The sequence below is a fragment of the Macrotis lagotis genome, chromosome X, assembly GCF_037893015.1.
Source record: "Macrotis lagotis isolate mMagLag1 chromosome X, bilby.v1.9.chrom.fasta, whole genome shotgun sequence".
In the NCBI taxonomy this organism is placed as follows: Eukaryota; Metazoa; Chordata; class Mammalia; order Peramelemorphia; family Peramelidae; genus Macrotis; species Macrotis lagotis.
Genome location: NC_133666.1, coordinates 536,431,878 through 536,450,953, shown reverse-complemented (window position 1 = coordinate 536,450,953; position 19,076 = coordinate 536,431,878). Strand labels below are relative to the sequence as shown.

General features: G+C 36.5%; 1 pseudogene; it reads left to right on the top strand.

Annotated features, from left to right (window-relative positions):
- The first annotated feature begins 11,581 nt into the window (after window positions 1-11,581).
- Window positions 11,582-13,192, top strand: LOC141499340 (U3 small nucleolar RNA-associated protein 18 homolog pseudogene; annotated as a pseudogene).
- Window positions 13,193-19,076: the final 5,884 nt, after the last annotated feature.

Genomic DNA, 19,076 nt, shown 5'->3' with positions numbered 1-19,076 from the left:
AATATCCAGAATTAAGAGACTCTAAGGGAGCCCTGCTTCAAGTGAGGAAAAGAAAGCAAAGCCAAAGAAAATAAATAAAGTCATCAAGGGGAGGCAATAAAATCCTCTTAGAATTTCCAACATCATCATTTAACTGAATTAACTCCAAAATTACCAATGATCTCTTAATTGCCAAAATTAATAGTTTTCCCCTCAATTCTCATCCTTCTTGACCTCTTTGCAGCCTTTGAACAATCAACCACTTTTGATGTTTGATATACTTTTCTCCTGAACTTCTTGTGATAATTTTCTCTCCTGATTTTCCTCCTATTTCTTTCCCTAAACTGTAAGACAACATTCTTGTTCATGGACATCAATTCAGTCCCTAGGGAGAGTAAGCTCAAATTTAAAATGATGGCTATATAATATTCTACAGGGTAGGAAATTACTTCTTATCCTTTGAAGTCCTTTTTACCCTTCAAAGTCACCTTATTTCCCTTCCAACTTCAATTTTGGGTGTGGCAAAACCAATAGAGGAATCACTTTCTTAATTGGTATTGTAGTGTTTCAACTGCTCAGTTAATGCATTGTTGAGCTGAGTCAAAGAGGTCACTTGTCAGGGCCTTTTCCTCACTAGATTCAATTACTGATGCCAATGGACCTGGTAGCTCAGAGTATCTTAGATGACTCTTCTGTGTTTGTAACTTGGAAACTCTTTCTCCTGAGATCAGTAAAGAATTAGTACAAAATTAGTACAATTAGCATAAACAAAACAAAAAATAAAAGAGGGACTATGAATACATGACCACAAAGCAGCTGGGGAAGCAGGTAAGGCAGTTACTATTTCTCACTCTCTTCCCACCAGAGGCTCATAACACCTTCTTCCTCATTCAAAAGAAATATGGAAGAGAGTTGAGTTTGTCCACTCCATCCTTGAATTCTCAGCTCTGACTCAGCTGCAAATTAAAAAGTTTCTTGTCACCTTGTCAGCAAATCAATAAGAAACAACAGCCACCAATCCTCTGAAGTGGGAAGCAAAATTCTTTAATTATATGTGCTCAAAAGTAGGCTCATAAAATGTCCATGTCATTTGGTACAAGGCAAAGCACATTGTGCATGCTCTAAGGTCTGGACCCTCATCAACCTATTAAGCATCTATAAGATGGCTCCCCTCCATACAAACAATTATAGTTTGTTAGAAAACATCTGTTGCAGAGGATGAGACAGTAGAGAAAATTCTTTAAAGAATTTCATACTCTATATCTCAAAGAGAACATAAATATTTATATATATGAAATATTTATTATAGCAGTTCTTTTAGTAGTGGCAAAGAATTAGAAAATGAGGATTTGCTCATCACTTGGGGAATGGCTGAGCAAAGTATGGAATATGAATATGATGAAGTATTCTTATTCTATAAGAAATCATAAGTGGGTGGACTTCAGAAAATGCCAGGAAAGACTTGCATGAACTGATACTGAATAAAGTGAACGGCAACATTGTATGTTAATCAATTAGGAGAAAAAGCTAAAATAACAGAAACAAATATCACTTAATATCTTTTTATATGTGAATCAAAGGGCAAAGAAATTGGAAACTGCCCCAGTCAGCAAAATGAAAGAGTTATGGTGGCTAAGTATAACATGAATTTGGAGTATAAAGATGTTTGTTAGATCTTATGGAGAAATATAATGGAAGATTATACATTATCACCTTTTGAAATAAGCAATTGTGCTAATCAGGATGCAGCACAGGAAAGATCAACATTTTATTCATAGAGATATGCCTAAAAATTAGGAATATAGAACCTGTTCTTATTTTTTTCAGTTAAAATTTTATTTGCCTTAAAAGTAATTAAAATAAGTTTATCAGTTACTCCTAATGTCTTGCCTTTTCCCAAATTTTTTGATAGTGCCACAATTATGGAAAGATGATACAGTTGATACAAAAACAACAGTAACAATAAAACAATTAATTTTTCATGGTAAGAAATTGAATTGTTTAGTTTAGGAATGTCTAGTTGAGGTAATAATCTTCCCCTTTACTTTCTTTTTTTCTACTTTCTTTTATTTTTTTATTTTTTTTCATGGTACCTTCTTTTTAATTTTTATTAAAGATATTATTTGAGTTTTACAGTTTTCCCCCAATCCTGCTTCCCTCCCCCACCCCCACCCCACAGATAGCACTCCGTCAGTCTTTACTTTGTTTCCATGTTGTACCTCGAGCCAAATTGGGTGTGATGAGAGAGAAAGCATATCCTTAAAGAGAACAGAATTCTCAGAGGTAACCAGATCAAACCATAAGACATCTGGGTTTTTTTTTTTCTGAATTAAAGGGAATAGTCCTTGTACTCTGTTCAAACTCCACAGCTCCTTATCTGGATACAGATGGCACTCTCCTTTGCAGACAGCCCAAAATTGTTCCTGATTGTTGCACTGATGGAATGAGCAAGTCCTTCAAGGTTGAACATCACCCCCATGTTGCTGTCAGGGTGTACAGTGTTCTTCTGGCTCCGCTCATCTCACTCAGCATCAGTCCATGCAAATCCCTCCAGGTTTCCCTGAAATCCCGTCCGTCCTGATTTCCAATAGAACAATAGTATTCCATGACACACATACACCACAGCCCGCTAAACCATTCCCCAATTGAAGGACATTCACTGGATTTCCAACTCTTTGCCACCACAAACAGGGCTGTTATAAATATTTTTGTACAAGTGATGTTTTTACCCTTTTTTCCTCATCTCTTCAGGGTATAGACCCAGTAGTGGTATTGCTGGGTCAGAGGGTATGCTCATTTTTGTTGCCCTTTGGGCATAGTTCCAAGTAGCTCTCCAGAAGGGTTGGATGAGTTCACAGCTCCACCAACAGTGTAATAGTGTCCAAGATTTCCCACAATCCTTCCAACAATGATCATTATCCTTCCTGGTCATACTGGCCAATCTGAGAGGTGTGAGGTGGTACCTCAGAGAAGCTTTAATTTGCACCTCTCCAACAATCAACGATCCAGAGCATTTTTTCATATGGCTATGGATTGCTTTGATCTCCTCATCTGTAAATTGCCTTTGCATATCCTTTGACCATTTGTCAATTGGGGAATGGCTTTTTGTTTTAAAAATATGACTCAGTTCTCTGTATATTTTAGAAATGAGTCCTTTGTCAGAATCATTAGTTGTAAAGATTGTTTCCCAGTTTACTACTTTTCTTTTGATTTTGATTACATTGGTTTTACCTGTGCAAAACCTTTTTAATTTAATGTAATCGAAATAATCTAATTGGTTTTTAGTGATGTTCTCCAACTCTTCCTTAGTCATAAACTGTTCCCCTTTCCATAGATCTGACAGGTAGACTAGTCCTTGATCTTCTAACTGTTCTTATTTTTAACCTGTAAATTAATCATAGAGAATCTTGGGAGTGAGGCAGGCTTCATCACCACTAGTCTTCTACACAGTTCCTATGGTTTGGAGAGGGTAGAGGTAGAAAGAAGAGATAGTAGGAAGTCCCTCAAATGGGTTTTAGTGCCAAAGACACATTTTTTTTTAGTTTTTTTGCAAGGCAATGGGGTTAAGTGGCTTGCCCAAGGCCACACAGCTAGGTCATTATTAAGTGTCTGAGGCTGGATTTGAACCCAGGTACTTCTGACTCCAGGGCCGGTGCTCTATCCACTGCGCCACCTAGCCGCCCCATGCCACAGACAAATTTTTAGGAATTTAATGATAAATACAAGGAATCTTCTTACTCTAAGTCAAATAGTTTTCTGTGACCAAGGACCTCAGAACACCAAAGACAATAAAAAGGAGAGATAATCTTATTTTGTTATATTGAGTCAGTTTACCAGTTGGCTATGGTGAATGAACAATAAACCACATATTTAACTTTTACAATGTTCCTGGCACTATACTAAACCCTAGGAATACAAATATAGGCAATTATGACAGTTCCTCACCTCACACAAATCACTTTATGATGGTAGAAATCAACACACAAAGAGAGGGACACTTCATAAGCAGGGTATGGAGGAAATATTTCATAGTAGCAGGATTTGGAACTCTACAGAGTCTTGTTTCTAGATAAGATAAGGCAAAATTTCACCTATCAAAAAAGGCCGGGGTTCTGGTTCTGGTGGAAGGGGGATGAGGACAATGAAGAGAATGACTTGACTGCTGGTGAAATGGCTAGGGAGTGACATGGTCCAAAGTTGTCTTTCTTTTTGCCTTTCTTCACATGTGGAAGAGTGTAATCCATATGACCATGGGAGAACATTTTCTTGTCATTTTATTCTTTGTATTATTAAATTTAAAATATTTTAGCTAATGTTTCTTATGGTTACACCATGGTTAGTGAGCCATGATGCTGAATGGAAAGTGACCCACTGAGAGTTTCAAATATTATATAACTTTTTTTTGGTGGGGTTAGAGGGGCAGTTGACATGATAGAGAAGTCCAGGAGGAAGAAACATAAAAGGAAAAAAATAGGAAGCTTGATATGAGACCTAGATAACCAAAATCCTACCAAAGTCACTTAAGAATAAAACTGAAACAAGAATAATTAACAAATAGTACATAAAAAGGACTGTGGTTATGAGAACTTTTCTTGATCAATCAATCAAGAAGCATTAATATTTTACACTACCATGATCCTTGATTTCATAATTCCAGAAACCCATCATTCTGCAAGATAAAATGAATTTGATCTTCCACCCTGGGCTGCAGAGCTTCATCATATTCCTGACCACAGGTACTTCCCCTCACCTGACCTTTTCAACTTCTTTTTTTATGCACTGGCTTCCATCATTAGATTGTGTGTTTCTTAAGAACAAGGAGAGGGATACAGATCTAATTACTGAAAATATGATAGAAAATATTAATATTTACTAAATCATATGCTTACTTTGTCACCTTACAAACTTTTTATAAGAATAATCTATGCCAATTGAGAACATCTTTAGTGAAAGTATGAGAAAGGAACAGTAGACTTTTCTAAACAATTTTCTAAAGCAGAAAATCTCATATTACACAATTGACTAAAGGTGTAGAGAATATGATGTGCCATTGTGCTTATTATTTTTGTTGTTTATAATAAAATATTTGCCTTGTTAGAGTTCTTGAAAGATAATTTTTTATTATATTGTGAGCATAAATATCAAACAAGAAATAAAGCAAGTAGGTATATGCATGTCACAGACTTTTGTCATTGTCATAGAGAGTTCAAATTAAATAATGCAGACACTGAATGGAAGAGGGATTCCCTAGATGCTAAAGTTCTCCAGATGCTCCTGTCTATAAAAGATATTATGTTGATTTCATCAGTCCATTGATATCAAATAAACATTTACTAAGTGCCTACTATTTTCCAGGCATAAGTCCTAGGGATATAAAAAGAGGCAAAAGACAGTCCTTATCCATACAGAGCTCATAATCTAATGCTGAAGACAATAAGGAAACATATATATATATATAATATATATTTATATATAATATATATAATATATATATGAACAAGAGGATAAACAGAAAATCATTTTAAAAGGAAAGGCACTCAGTTTAAGAGAGGGTTAAGGAAGATTTTCTGTAAAATAACAGATTTTAATTGAGACTTAAAGGAACCAGGAAAGCCAGGAGATAGATACGAAGAGGGAGAAGCCACTCAGGAAAAACCAAGGGAAAGAAGAACGCCTATTGTCTGAGCTAGGATATGCAGTTGAAAGAACTATTCGAAATGTTGGTCCATCGATGTGTATGTATGTATGTTGAAGTGGGGATAGATGAACTAAATGTAGGATTACATTGATATAGATAAATTGGATGGGTGAACTCTCACTATTCCTTTTCTGGAACTTATAGCTTTAGAGACTTGCCTGGAGTGTTGAAATGTTAAATGATTTCCTCAGGGTCATAATACAACTAGTAAGTGTCAGAAGTGGTACTTCAATGTACATCTTCTTTCCTTCTTTCTTTCCTTCCTCCCTCCCTCCATTCTTTCCTTTCCTCCTTTTTTCCTTCCTCCCTTCCTTCCTTCCCCTCATCCTCCTCTCCATATACGCATACAATATAATTACATTAAGAACTCACATTAATGATACCATGGGTACATGGAAAGAGACATTTACTAAGAAACATTTGTTTTAAAATAAAATATACCAATATCTTTTTAAATGCCACTTTGCTTCTCTTTCAAAGGTCTTTACATTGTTACAAAGTAAGGGAGAAAAGTGGTAGTACTCATGTGATTTCATAAGATATATTTAATAGCAAACTGGTAATTCTACATGAATAACAAGGGGGTATGAACTTGAAGAAGAAGGATTACACAAAATCTGTGCTCCAAAGTTCAGTAGGATAAATATCAAATGGAATTCATTGATTTTTCTGTACTGTTTCAAGGGGCTATTTTTCTATGTTCCTTAGAAACTACATATTTAAAAGGCAATTTAGTGACTATCCATAACTCCCAGAGTAATCTGTGCCAATCTTGAAGACCACTCCAACAGTATCAGTTAGCTCTCCTCCGTTAGTCCCTAGAGCTCCTCTTACTTCACCTAGTCCTAGTGTGGCGTCTGCATGAATTCTTTTACTCCCACATTCAAAGGACGTGAAATAGTACCCATTGCTCCCCAGCCCACGACCTCTAGGTCTCCTAATGAGCTGTCACGGAAGTGGCAGCTGGATGTCATTCTGAAACCTGATGTTATTTTAAGGGCCTGGACATAATTGAACAGTGACTCAGGGAGACTTCCCATGGCATATCATTTTTATTCCCACAACCACTCACAAGAAGCAGTCTGACAGATTGTCCCCAAATGGCACAAACCAGGAGACAGAGATGTGTCTCTCCCCATGTTCTTTTCTCCAGCTCTACTTGCTTCCCAAGCTTTTATTTCCTCTTGGAATAGAGACAGTGAATTCTGCTGAAAACCAAATTGTGCAAAAGTTGTGTGAATAATTATTTTACCACTAGCTGCATTCTCTGCTTCTCAGTGGAGGGTCCTTCCCTTTAAGGAATTTCTTTTCCCTGTTGGTCTGTCAGAGTCTAACTTCATTGGTCTCTAGGCTCCCAGCATGTCCTTTTTACCCTAGTGTGGTCCCAAAGCAAAAAATAATCTGGATGGGATTGGAAAAAATATTTTCCTTCAGTTTCTATCCCCCTATAGTTGAATGATAAATGGGTCTCTAGTTTATTAATTTCCACCAGTGCTGAGAGGAAGAGAAAGGGAGTCTCAGTGATTTAGTGTAGACAGTTCTTGAGTTAATTGTGGGGTAATTTTTGTACATGTGCCCAGACTCTATACAATGGTGCATTTTAGAAATAGGAAAATAAATAACGAATAAATGAATAAATCAAGAGAGATAATATCATTGCCCTTGGGCCTGATTAGAAAAGCAAGAGGACATTTAAAAACTCTCACGGTATGTCACAGACTGGGAAAAACCTCAGGAAAACCATTAAGTTAAGAATTTGGAGTTAAGAAATTTTTATTCGTTTATTTTAAAGCATGACATTAAAAATCAGTAAAAAAAAATAAGATTACCAATTTAATTCCAAATTTTGACTAATTTCTCACTTTCCCTATTTTCTTCCGGTCACAGATACTCCCTTTAGTTGCACCTGTATTTAATTTTCAAAAGCAATTTCTTTAAACCTCACATTGTACATGTGAACATTTGCTGATAAGAACTCTAAAACATTTGTTCTTGAATCAACTATGAAATTTTAAATGGTTATAATTGAAAATTATAGTTTAGACTCCTTAACTCCTTTCCCCTTAACTTTAGGACAGCTTCATATCTTTTATTTCCAAAATCACTGGTTTCCTGAGCCCAGGAAATGAAGTCATAGACCACAAAAGATCACAGCATCACATCCAGGTTATAGCTCTAATATTGTTAGGGATCTTAAACTCCATTTTTATAAGAGAAAACCCAGAGAAGTTAACACAAGTAATAAATGGCAAAGTTGGAATTTGGACCATGGTTCTCACAATTTCATCCAATGCTATTATCCTACTTTACCATGTTGTCTTACTTTCCCTACTCCAAACATTCTGAAACATCATGCAAAGTCATCCTTCCTTAAGCCAATGTCCTTCTTAAGGTATTTCCAATTACTTATACCACTTTCTATTACATTTTGACATTCAACTCTAAATAAAGATCACATGTCTATAGGAAGGGGAAAAGAAATGAAAATCGTTAGCCTCTTCCTGTAGCCTGAAAGAAATTTTCATGCATAAAAGATCTACCACAACCCACACAACTTTCAAATAATCCTTGCCACTTAATCTCTGCCCAGTCTAGCATTGACAATCTCATGGCAGCTGCCTTCTGAATCTTCTGCTATCCAGCTTCCCTACAGTCTCTTCTAAGAGAGGTTAAATTTGGTGCTATTGCTTTCTTGCTTTCGTGAATTCTCACACCTTTTCACCATCTCCTTTATCTTTTCCAGAATCTCTTCAGATGGAAGGGTGTATCTATGAATCATATCATATCCCTTTGCCAAGGTAACACTGAGGAGTTTCTGTTGAATCAGCAGACATTTCTGTTCTTTGTCCTAATCTCTTTGATAATGCTTGAAGGAATATGGCCAAGATAGTTCATCCAAGAAGGGTAAAATCTGTGCCAAATATTTTCTTTAAAGGTTTTTACTGACTCAGTATGCTTACCTGGAGAATATGGGCAACAACAAGCCTTTGTCATTGATGTGCATAAAATTCTTGTTTCCTGGAAGATAATAGAAAGAACATAAACTGTATTTTACTGATAAGACATAAGAACTGTTACAAAGTAATGAGAAACAGGAAAATAAATACAATAATGTTAATGTATGGAATAGAAATAACCCTCCCCCTCCCAAACCGAACATGGTATCTTCTTAAAGAACTAGCACGGACCCTACTTTTTAGAGATACTTTTTTTCTTCTTCTCATATATTTTAGAGATGATGGACTCTTGGGTATAGAACGTTACATATAATTTTAGAATTGATTGATATATTGGTTAACTTAAACTACTGTGTTCAAGTCAAGCAGGATAGGAACTAGGAAAAGGTAATTAAGAGACCATTGGTAGAGCAAGAACACATACTAGCCAATATATCTATGCAGCACTATTTCTGATAGCAAAGAATTGTAAACAAAGTCGAAGCTGGGAAATGAAGGGCTCAACAAAGTGTAGCATTTGAATGGAATGGAATATTACTGTATTTTAAGAAGCAATGAAGATCATTATCAATATCATCATCATCATCATCATTAAAGAAACAATGAATATGATGAATATAGAAAAACATGGAAAAATTATATGAGATTCTAAACATAGTGGTAAATGCCCCTAATTCCTTCTTGGGCTGGGGGGTGGGGGGAGGGCTGAGGCTGGAAGATCTCTTGAGCCTGAGAATTCTAAATTGTAGTGGACTGAAGCTGATCAGGTGTCCACACTAAGTCTGTTATGTGGTTTTGGGATAAGCTAAGTTTACTAAGGAGTGACAAATTTATCCAGGTCAGAAATGGAGCAGATTAAAACTTCTATACTAATCATCAACAGGATCTGTCCTATAAGTGGCCACTGTACTGTATTCAGGCTGGATGAGAAAGGAAGACTCAGTTTCAAAAAAAGAAATACATGAACTGATATAAAGTTCACCAGAGTAAGGAAAGATAACCTCTTTCTCTCCCAAATACAGACATACACACAAACATACACATACAAAAGGACTTCAGCAATGTGAATGGAAAGAACAACAACCACAAAACAACTGAACTTTAAATCTAGCTAAAGTTTGGAAATCAAGTTTGCCCTGCAAAAGAGATATGAGAAAACACTTTCCCCGACTTCTTTGCACAGGTAGGGATTCTCACAGGAATAGAGCTCTGCTTATAACATCAATTTATTTTTCTATGTGTTGATTGGTATTGTTGAGATTTTTCCTCTCCTCTTAAAAAAATTCTTTATTTTTAAGATTTTAGAAAAGGAAGAGAAAGAAATTCAAGGGAAAATAAAGGTGATGAAACAGTGAAAGATATCAATTAAAATCTATTTAAGAAAAAGTATCATTGACAATCTTTGAAAGAATAGTTATTAACCATCAATCAATAAGCATTGATTAAGCATTTATCATGTATTAGGCATATGCTCTTGAAGATAAAAAATGAAGAGGCAAAAGATAGTGTCTGCTCTCAAGAAGTTTACAATTCAATGGGAGAGACAGCATGTAAGCAAATGTATATAAGTTTATGTACTAAATATGTAGGAAATAATAACTGAAAGAAGAAACTAGAATTAAGATAAGTAGGGAAAACTTCCAGTAAAAATTAGGATTTTTAGTTGGGACCTAAAGGAATCCAGGGAGGTTAATAGTCAAAGCAGAGTAAGTAGAAGATTCCAGACATGGGGGACAACCAGGGAAAATGCCCAAAGTTGAAAGATGGAATGCCTTTTGGGAAACAATAGAGAGAGACCAGTGTCCCTGAATTGATATGAAGAACATGTCAAAGAAGAAGGTCTAAGATGACTGGAAAGGTAGGAAAGGACTGAACATTAGATTAAAAGGAAGATCATTAAGAAAAGAGAGATAAGTACATAATTAGGAAAGGGAGGCAGCAAATATAAATTCTTTCTCAGAATTTAGCAATGAACATTTAGCAATGAATGATTACTAGAGGAGATGGCAGGGTCAAGAGAAGTGTTTTTGTTCTCATTTTCTAGGGTAGGATAGCCCTGACCATTAATGAGATTTATTAAGTGCCTACTATGAAAATTGTGGAAATACAAAAACAGTCCCTTCTTTCAAGGAGCTCACAGGCAAATAGTGAAAATAATGCAAACAACTATGTACAAACAAGCTACAGACAGGTACACCATGCTTCACTGTTTCTCTTTATTGTGCTTCACAAATATTGCTTTTTGCAGATAATTGTGTTTTTTATAAATTGAAGGTTTGTGGTAACCTTTCATCAAGCAAGTTACTTGGTGTCATTTTCCAATAGCATATACCTACATCATGTCTCTGTGTCACATTTTGGTAATTTTCATAATACTTCAAATTATTATTATTTTATCTATTATGGTAATCTGTGATCAGTGTAATTGTTTTGGGGCTCTAAGAACTGAACCCATATAAAATGGTGTTATAAGACCATATATGAGATCATATAAGATAAATGTTATGTGTGTCTAACTGGTTCACTGACCTCCATGTTCGGTCTTTCTCCAGGCCTCCTTATTCCCCGAGACACAGAAAGATAAAAATTAAACCAATTAATACCCCAACAATGGCCTCCAAGTGCCCATGTGAAAGAAAGACTCAATTGATGAGGCAACCTCCAAAGCCTTATTTTAAGAAACTGCATAGCTGTCCCAAGTATAGATGATCAGATCTATGCTTTTGTGGGTGTAGGGACCTCTTAGTGAGGAAATACCCTTGGCAACTGCCAAGCAACTTAGGAAACTCGAGAAAGTTGCTTGTGTCGCTGAAAAGACACGGAATATTATAGGACATGCCCACCAGGAAGATGGAAAAGTCCATTATGGGCCAGAGGTGGGACTTGAACCCAAGTGTTCCTAAAGAGTAAGTTCTGCCCTCTCTCTCGGACAGTCCCGGGCGGAGCCATGCCGCCGGACTGAAGCGTGGTGTCCAAGCGCGGCCGGGGCTGGACCCAAGGCGGGATCGGGGAGGGGGCCTGGGCCGGGGTCGCGGTCGGAGTCCAGGGGTCTCCAACTCAGCCCAAACGGTCCGGAAAAAGACCTCTCCTCGGTCTGATGGCGGGGCTGGTGCCAGCTCCTCGTCGGACGGGCAGAGGAGGCTCCAGCAACTGCACCGGCGGGCCCCGGGCGCCGACCTACCTGGGGTGGAGCGGTGCCCGGAGGAGTTGGTGGGCATCAGGAGGACTTGCTTTGGGGGCGGCTGCGGGGCCTCGGGGATGGCATCAAGGAAGACTCTAGTGACTCAGACATGGAAAGTGAAGCAGATGGTATTCCTGCCAAAAAGAAGCCAGCTTGGGTGGATCCTGAAGATGAAGATGAGGAAGAAATCGACACGAAGCATCGATTTTCGGAAAAATATGATTAAAAAAAATGCAAGAGAAAAGAAACTTCCAAAAGACAAACTTCAAAGGAGACTTAAAGAATTTCAGCATGCAATGGGTAGAACACCTACCTGCCTGGGCAGAGATTAGCAGGAAGAAGATACATTCAGAAGATGAAAGAGATGAGGATGAATATGACCTCTAAAAAGGACGGGAAATTTTATATCCACATCAGATTCTTTACCTCGGGGAATCCTGCAGATGAAATGCTGCTTGAATGCAAATGCTGAACGTCCTTCTTCTGCTAAGATCTCATCAGTGCAGTTCCACCCTTATGCTCAAGTTATTATGGTTGCTGGGTTGAATAATGCTGTATCCCTGTTTCAAGTTGATGGAGAAAGGCATTCTAAAATCCAGAGCGTCTATTTAGCACAATTTCCTGCCCGTTTCAGGGCCAATGGAGAAGTGCTAGCCACAAACAATCTGAGCAAGATACTTTAATATGACATGATGGGTGGAAACGTAATTCCTGATCATCAAGAAAGAGGTTTAAGGGAGAAATTTGTTAGAAACGTTCAAGTATCTCCAGATGGATCCTTTTTGCTGTTAAATGGTTCTTCAGGATATTTTCATCTACTTTATTTTTTTATTTATTTTTTATTTTTGGCAAGGCAATGGGGTTAAGTGGCTTGCCCAAGGTCACAAGACTAGGTAATTATTAAGTGTCTGAGGTCGGATTTGAACTCAAGAACTCCTGACTCCAGGTCCAATGCTCTATCCACTGCGTCACCTAGCTGCCCTTTTCATCTACTTTCAAAGAAGACGAAAGAACTTATTGGCAGTGTGAAAATAAGTGGAAAAGCAGTAGCATCAACTTTCTCATCAGATAGCAGAAAGATATATACCAGCTTTGTGGATGGTGAAGTTTACATTTGGGATGTGAATAGTAGAAAGTGCCTGAACAAATTTACCAATGAAGGATGTTCTCATGGATTAAGCATTGCTGTGTCTAGAAATGAACAATATGTTGCTTGTGGTTTTAGTTCTGGTGTGGTAAATAACAATAAACAAGATATTTGTACCCAAGAAAAGAACTCCGAAGTCAGTAAAAGCCATTATGAATTTGGTTACTGGAGGTATTTCTATGGCTTTCAATTCTACCACAGAAATTCTAGCTATAGCTTTTTTTTTTTAGGTTTTTGCAAGACAAATGGGGTTAAGTGGCTTGCCCAAGGCCACACAGCTAGGAAATTATTAAGTGTCTGAGACCGGATTTGAACCCAGGTACTCCTGACTCCAGGGCTGGTGCTTTATCCACTGCACCACCTAGCTGCCCCTCACACTAAAGTCTTTTGAATGAGACTGGGCAAGATGACATGATAGAGGCTGATACTGAAAAAAGAACTTAGAGAGAGGTTAGAATAATAAAATGTTGAGCTGGAAGGGACTTTACAGAAGTATATATATATATATATATATATATATATATATATATATATATACTTTAAATATAAATAATATAAATATATTTGTATAGAGATATTATATATATGTATGTATATTATATATATATATATATATATATATATATATATATATATATATATATATATATATATATAAACTTTCAGTTTTTATAGTGAGGAAATTGAGACCACTACCTTACAGGACACCAATAACAAGGAGAGGTCAGGATAAAGATGCAGATTTACTACTATATAGCATTCCTTTTCTATAATTATTAGTTTTTTTCTTGTCTTAAATCATGCTACTGCATTTATTAAGTTCCTATCAGCAGTGGTTTCTCCCCATTTCCATCAGTATCTACACCATGACCCTGCTGTATTACACTGTTGGGGAAAAAGTCTTGCTGATTTTTTGCCAGAATCTCTCGTTTAGGGCATCGAACATTCCCTTCATGCTCTTAGGAATGCAGCCTAAAACAGAGACTTTGTCTGAAAGCTGCTATCTATAGCGGAAACAAAACTTCTTGATTTCACTGGAGCTCAAAATGATGGAATACTCTGGCTGACTGAGCTGCCAAAGTCTGAGTAGAACTATCAGGGTGACACTTCCCGCTGAGAGATAATACACTGTGTAGACACCCAATGATTGGAAATATGGATCCTGTTATTATCACTGAACTCACTCAGCAAACGCGGCTGCAATATGTTACTACAGAGGCCTGTCTTGGATGGAGGCAGGGAACCCAGTCACTCTTAGGTTGGGAGCTGTAAATATAGACTGAAAATGTGGATCCTGTCAAAAACACTTCATTCATTCAGAAGCATATAGGTCATGAAGGCATAGGATCAGGACTAGCCAAGGTCTCTGAGAATCTAGGAACAGACTGACATTTTTTTTTCATGGTTGATGTTTTCCTCAAAAATTCAAGACTATAAACTTCCTTCTCTCAATACATCCTTCTTGTCTTTTCCCCTGACTATATAATGATAATGATTCCTCACCTGAAGTGGTAGTGGAATGCCTTACTATAGCCTCTGTTCCCAGATCAAAGAAGAGGAGGAGGAGGAGAGTAATAGCAGTAGTAGTAGTAGTAGTAGTAGTAGTAGTAGTAGTAGTAGTAGTAGTAGTAGTAGTAGTAGTAGTAGTGGTGGTGGTGGTGGTGGTGGTGGTGGTGGTGGTGGTGGTGGTGGTGGTGTTAGTGGTGGTGGTGGTGATCATAGTAGTGGCAGTAGTGGTAGTGACAGTAGTAGTGGTAGCAGCAGCAGGAGGAGGAGGAGCTGCCACAGTATCTAGAATTTACAAATCACCTTATGGTTTGTTAAGAGCTTTAAAAATATTATCCCTTTTAACCCACCAAAAAAAATTTATCTTCTAGATTGGTTGGTCCTTGTCCTTTGTTATTGAAGAAGACCAAAATTTGCCTTTTAGGTAAGTGCTATTAGGCAGGATGGCAGTAATAAAACTAGCTAGCAATGTTGCCTACAATTGAAGCTATACCTGAAGCTTAAATGATTCAGGATTTCAGATATGTGAATATCTTTCATATATCTATTCCTTGAAAAAGAAAACATGGAACTTGGGATTTTGGAGGATCTCAGAAAATCAAGGCCAAGGTAATTTAAGTAATCTACCCAAGATTGCAAAGCTGGCACATGTACTCAAAAGGGTCTAGAGTTCCAATCCAGTACTCTTTCTCATGTAACAAAAACTCCCTTTTTAATCTAAAACTACTATGAAAAAATTTTAGACTATTCATATTTATTATGAGGATTTTTTTCACTTTCTTTTTTCCCCTCCCATCATTAAAACCAGGAGGCACAGAGGAGCATGCCCTTTACCCAAAAGTATTTGAGAGAATACTGACAACCTTTGCATGTCTTGTGTTTGATAATCATCTGAAATTGGGAAGAATATAAAATAAAAGCTTGTTAGTTGAAAAAATATAAGGAAAAAGTTTCTGAGAGCATATGGAATCATAAATTTTTTAATGTAATCATGGACTTCTCAATGAATAAAGGAGAATTTATCCTTTTTTTTTCAATCTTGAATCATCATTTTAAAAAAAAGTATTTTAAAACCATAGGTGTTATTTTTTCTAAGCTAACAAGTAGTCAGGTTTTCAACAGTTTTCTGGTTTGTCAGTAAGTACCCCATTGTTCAAGTCAGGTACCATGGCTCCTACCTGGAAAGAAGCCATTTATTACACATGGTTAAGGAAGGGTTTTCACTCTCCTTAGGAGGCCATCATTTCTAGAGCCAGTGAATTAACTCTTGTCAAAAATGAGAAAGAAGCCCACCCAGTCAGTCTCTCCTTTACAGGGAAAATGAATTAGTTAGTTTTTAAATAAGAAATATTTTTTAAAACCAATCAGAGAATCTCCCAGTTATGAGGCCTCCAGTAGAACCTCCAACTAATCAAGGATTTTTTTCATAGTATCTCTAACATTGTCTACACCATTTGACTCTGCTATATCATCAGAAACAGCACACCCCAAATCACAGATGATCTAACATTAAGATGGAATCGCTATAGCTATCTAGTGAAGTCCAAGCCGAAACAATCCAGTTACATCTTATTAAGCAATAAAATCCTAACCTACTGGACAACGTAAGGCAAGGATAACCAACCTTCTTCCTATAAATGAGAGCAAAGAATAGCTTATTCTTTTAATTCTCCCTAGCAACTAGGATAGTTTCTGCTAAATAAATATCTAAGGGCAGCTAGGTGGCACAGTGGATAGAGTACCAGCCCTGGAGTCAGGGAGGCCTGAGTTCAAATCAAATTATCTAGCTGTGTGACCTTGGGCAAGTCATTGCCTTAAAATAAATGAAATGTAAGATAAATAAATATCTATTGAAATTATGAAAAAGTGAGTAAGTGAATAAATGAGTATGGATTTTCCCCATAAATGTACAAAATGACAAAAGATTATACATTAATGCTGGAAGCAACAAAATATTTCTAAAAATTGAACTCAGCCTATTCCAAATCCACAATTCAATAATATTGCTACAATAGTAAAATCCTTGCTTAAGTTTTTTGAAAACAAAAATCTATAAAATAATTAAAATGATTTTAGAATGCTTCATTTCTTTGTTCACAATGCAATTTTCATTTTAAGTCATTTCACCCCTCTGGGCTATATCTAACTATAAACCAGAATCAGTTAACAAACATTTTATAAGTACTCACTCTGACAATTATGCTAAACACAAAGAATATAAATATAAGCAAACAAATATAGTCCATGTTCTCAAGGAAATGAAATAAAAATGGAAATAACTAGCTTCTTTAAGGTTTGTGAAGTACCTTGCCCATATTATCTCATTTGATCTTCATGACAACTCGTTGAGGTAGAGGCTAATATTATCCTCATTTTGCAGATAAGAAAATCAAGACAGAAAGAGATTAAGCCAAGGTCACACAACTAGTAAGTGTTTGAGGGCAGATTTGAACTCAAGTATTGTTGTATTCCAACTCTAGCTCTCTATTCACTGACTTACCCAGTTGGATTATGCAATTTAAGAAGAATAAAGAAATATTGCATGCCAAAGCCCTTTCCTCAATACCTGCTAGACTAGCATAAAATTCCAACCTGAATATTCATTTCTTTGGGTCCTTCATGTTTGTGGGGTTTTTTTTGGCTGTTGATTTATTGCTAGCAGTTGTTTCAGCATCTTGAAAATTGACTTAGAATCAGGAGACATAGAAGAGCATTTCCTTCACCCAAAAGTATTTGCGAGAATACTGACAATTTTCACATTTTTTGTGTTTGATAGTCATCTGAAATATGACCAACTGTATATAATGTGCTTCAATAAAGTTGACTTGGTTATATATGAATTGTACATTGGGTTTTTAGTTCATCTTTTAATGTCATAAAGATAAGATTTAATGAAAATTTATTATATCCATTTAGAGAGCATTCACTGCTAAATTTTGGTGAATGATTAGAAAAGATGGATCAACACTATAACCCTTGAAATTAGCCTCTCCTACACAAGACCCAGCCAGAGATCATAGAATCATAATATTTAGAGTGAGAAATGACTTTAGACATTAATCCATTGTCTTTTTTTTATAGATAGGAGAATTTAAGGTCAAAGAAATTGAGTCTTAGTACTGAGTTACAAAAGCAAATTCTTTCCACTAAATTATTCTGCTTTTCTAATACTCATTTTACACTTTAAGCAAGGTAATGAAAAAAAAATAGACTATGTGATAATAGCACCAGAGTGAGGGGCTGAATGGGGTAAAGAAATCAGAGACCTGGAAGATGTAGAAGGATGCCAAAGACAAAGTCTAGCCTATTTCCTAATGTTGTCTTGGGTCATACTCAAGCTATTAATAGTCTACGGTATTGGGTTCTAGGATTCTAGTTCAGGATGAGAACAGATGACTCTTGTATTTGTAAACTGTAAAACATATTTTTGTTGTTTGTTATGCTCTACTCCTAATTTGGGGTTTTTCTTATAACACTTGACTTGCCACAATGTAATTGAAATAGAAAAGCATCCAACCCATGCTAAAACCACAAACCAAGACCAAAACAGACCATCATTTGCACTCTCAGTGTGTGTGTGTGTGTGTGTGTGTGTGTGTGTGTGTGTGAGAGAGAGAGAGAGAGAGAGAGAGAGAGAGAGAGAGAGAGAGAGAGAGAGAGCATAGAGCATAGAGCATAGAGCAAGTTGGTTTGCTGTTGTGGTGTCTGTTCCATGCCTAAAGCAACAAGGAAGGCTCCTTTTTTTAGGCACAGGCAAAGACTCTGGAAAATGTAATTCAGGCCACACTTTCAATTTAATGACAACAATCATTAATTAGTTTTAAACTGGGAACACCAATTGTTCTTTGTTTCCAGGTTGTTTTTTTCATTCATTTTTCCTGTCCCCCAATTAGGCAACACTTTAGGTTGTTTTTACATTGAGGAATTAGTTAAAAATAAAAGGATCCTTTTCAAAGGAGGCATAGTCTGGTACACATTGAAGGAAAAAAAAAGCAGTTTTTTCCAACAACCAGTTCATACATTCCCACTGCTGTCTGCTGGAATCACTGGAGAATATGCCAACTGGCAATGGCTAATATGCATTTTTAATTCACAGGGGAGTAAAGCTAGGAAAACATTTTTGTCAGGCTGTTTAAGAATCATATGCAAGGGAAACAATTTTAAAAAATGTATAGCCATTTTCTTGATGGTGTAGAAAGTGCTACCTCCAATGTCCAATAGAATTGCGCCAATTTTCTCCAACTAGATTTATGAAGCAAAAGCTGCCAAGCAGACAGAAAGCTAAATAATAAAGTGTTTCATTTTAATATAACTTTTATTTAATAATAATACCAAAAATATCCAGACAAGTTTATAGCCTTCAGGTTATGCTGTTCCCACTTTCTTCTCTTCCCAACTCTCAGTATGATCATTTTGTCCTTAAACATCACCACCTGAAGAAACCTGGCAATGAAACTTAAGATCATCTTCAAAGATTGATTCGAAGTCCTTCTTTCAGCTTTAACTTTTCCGAATACATATATGGTATTTCTTGCACAGGACTTCAGCTTTTCAATTATCATCTTCTATTGTTGTTGTTTAGTGGTTTCAGTCATGTATGCCGATTTG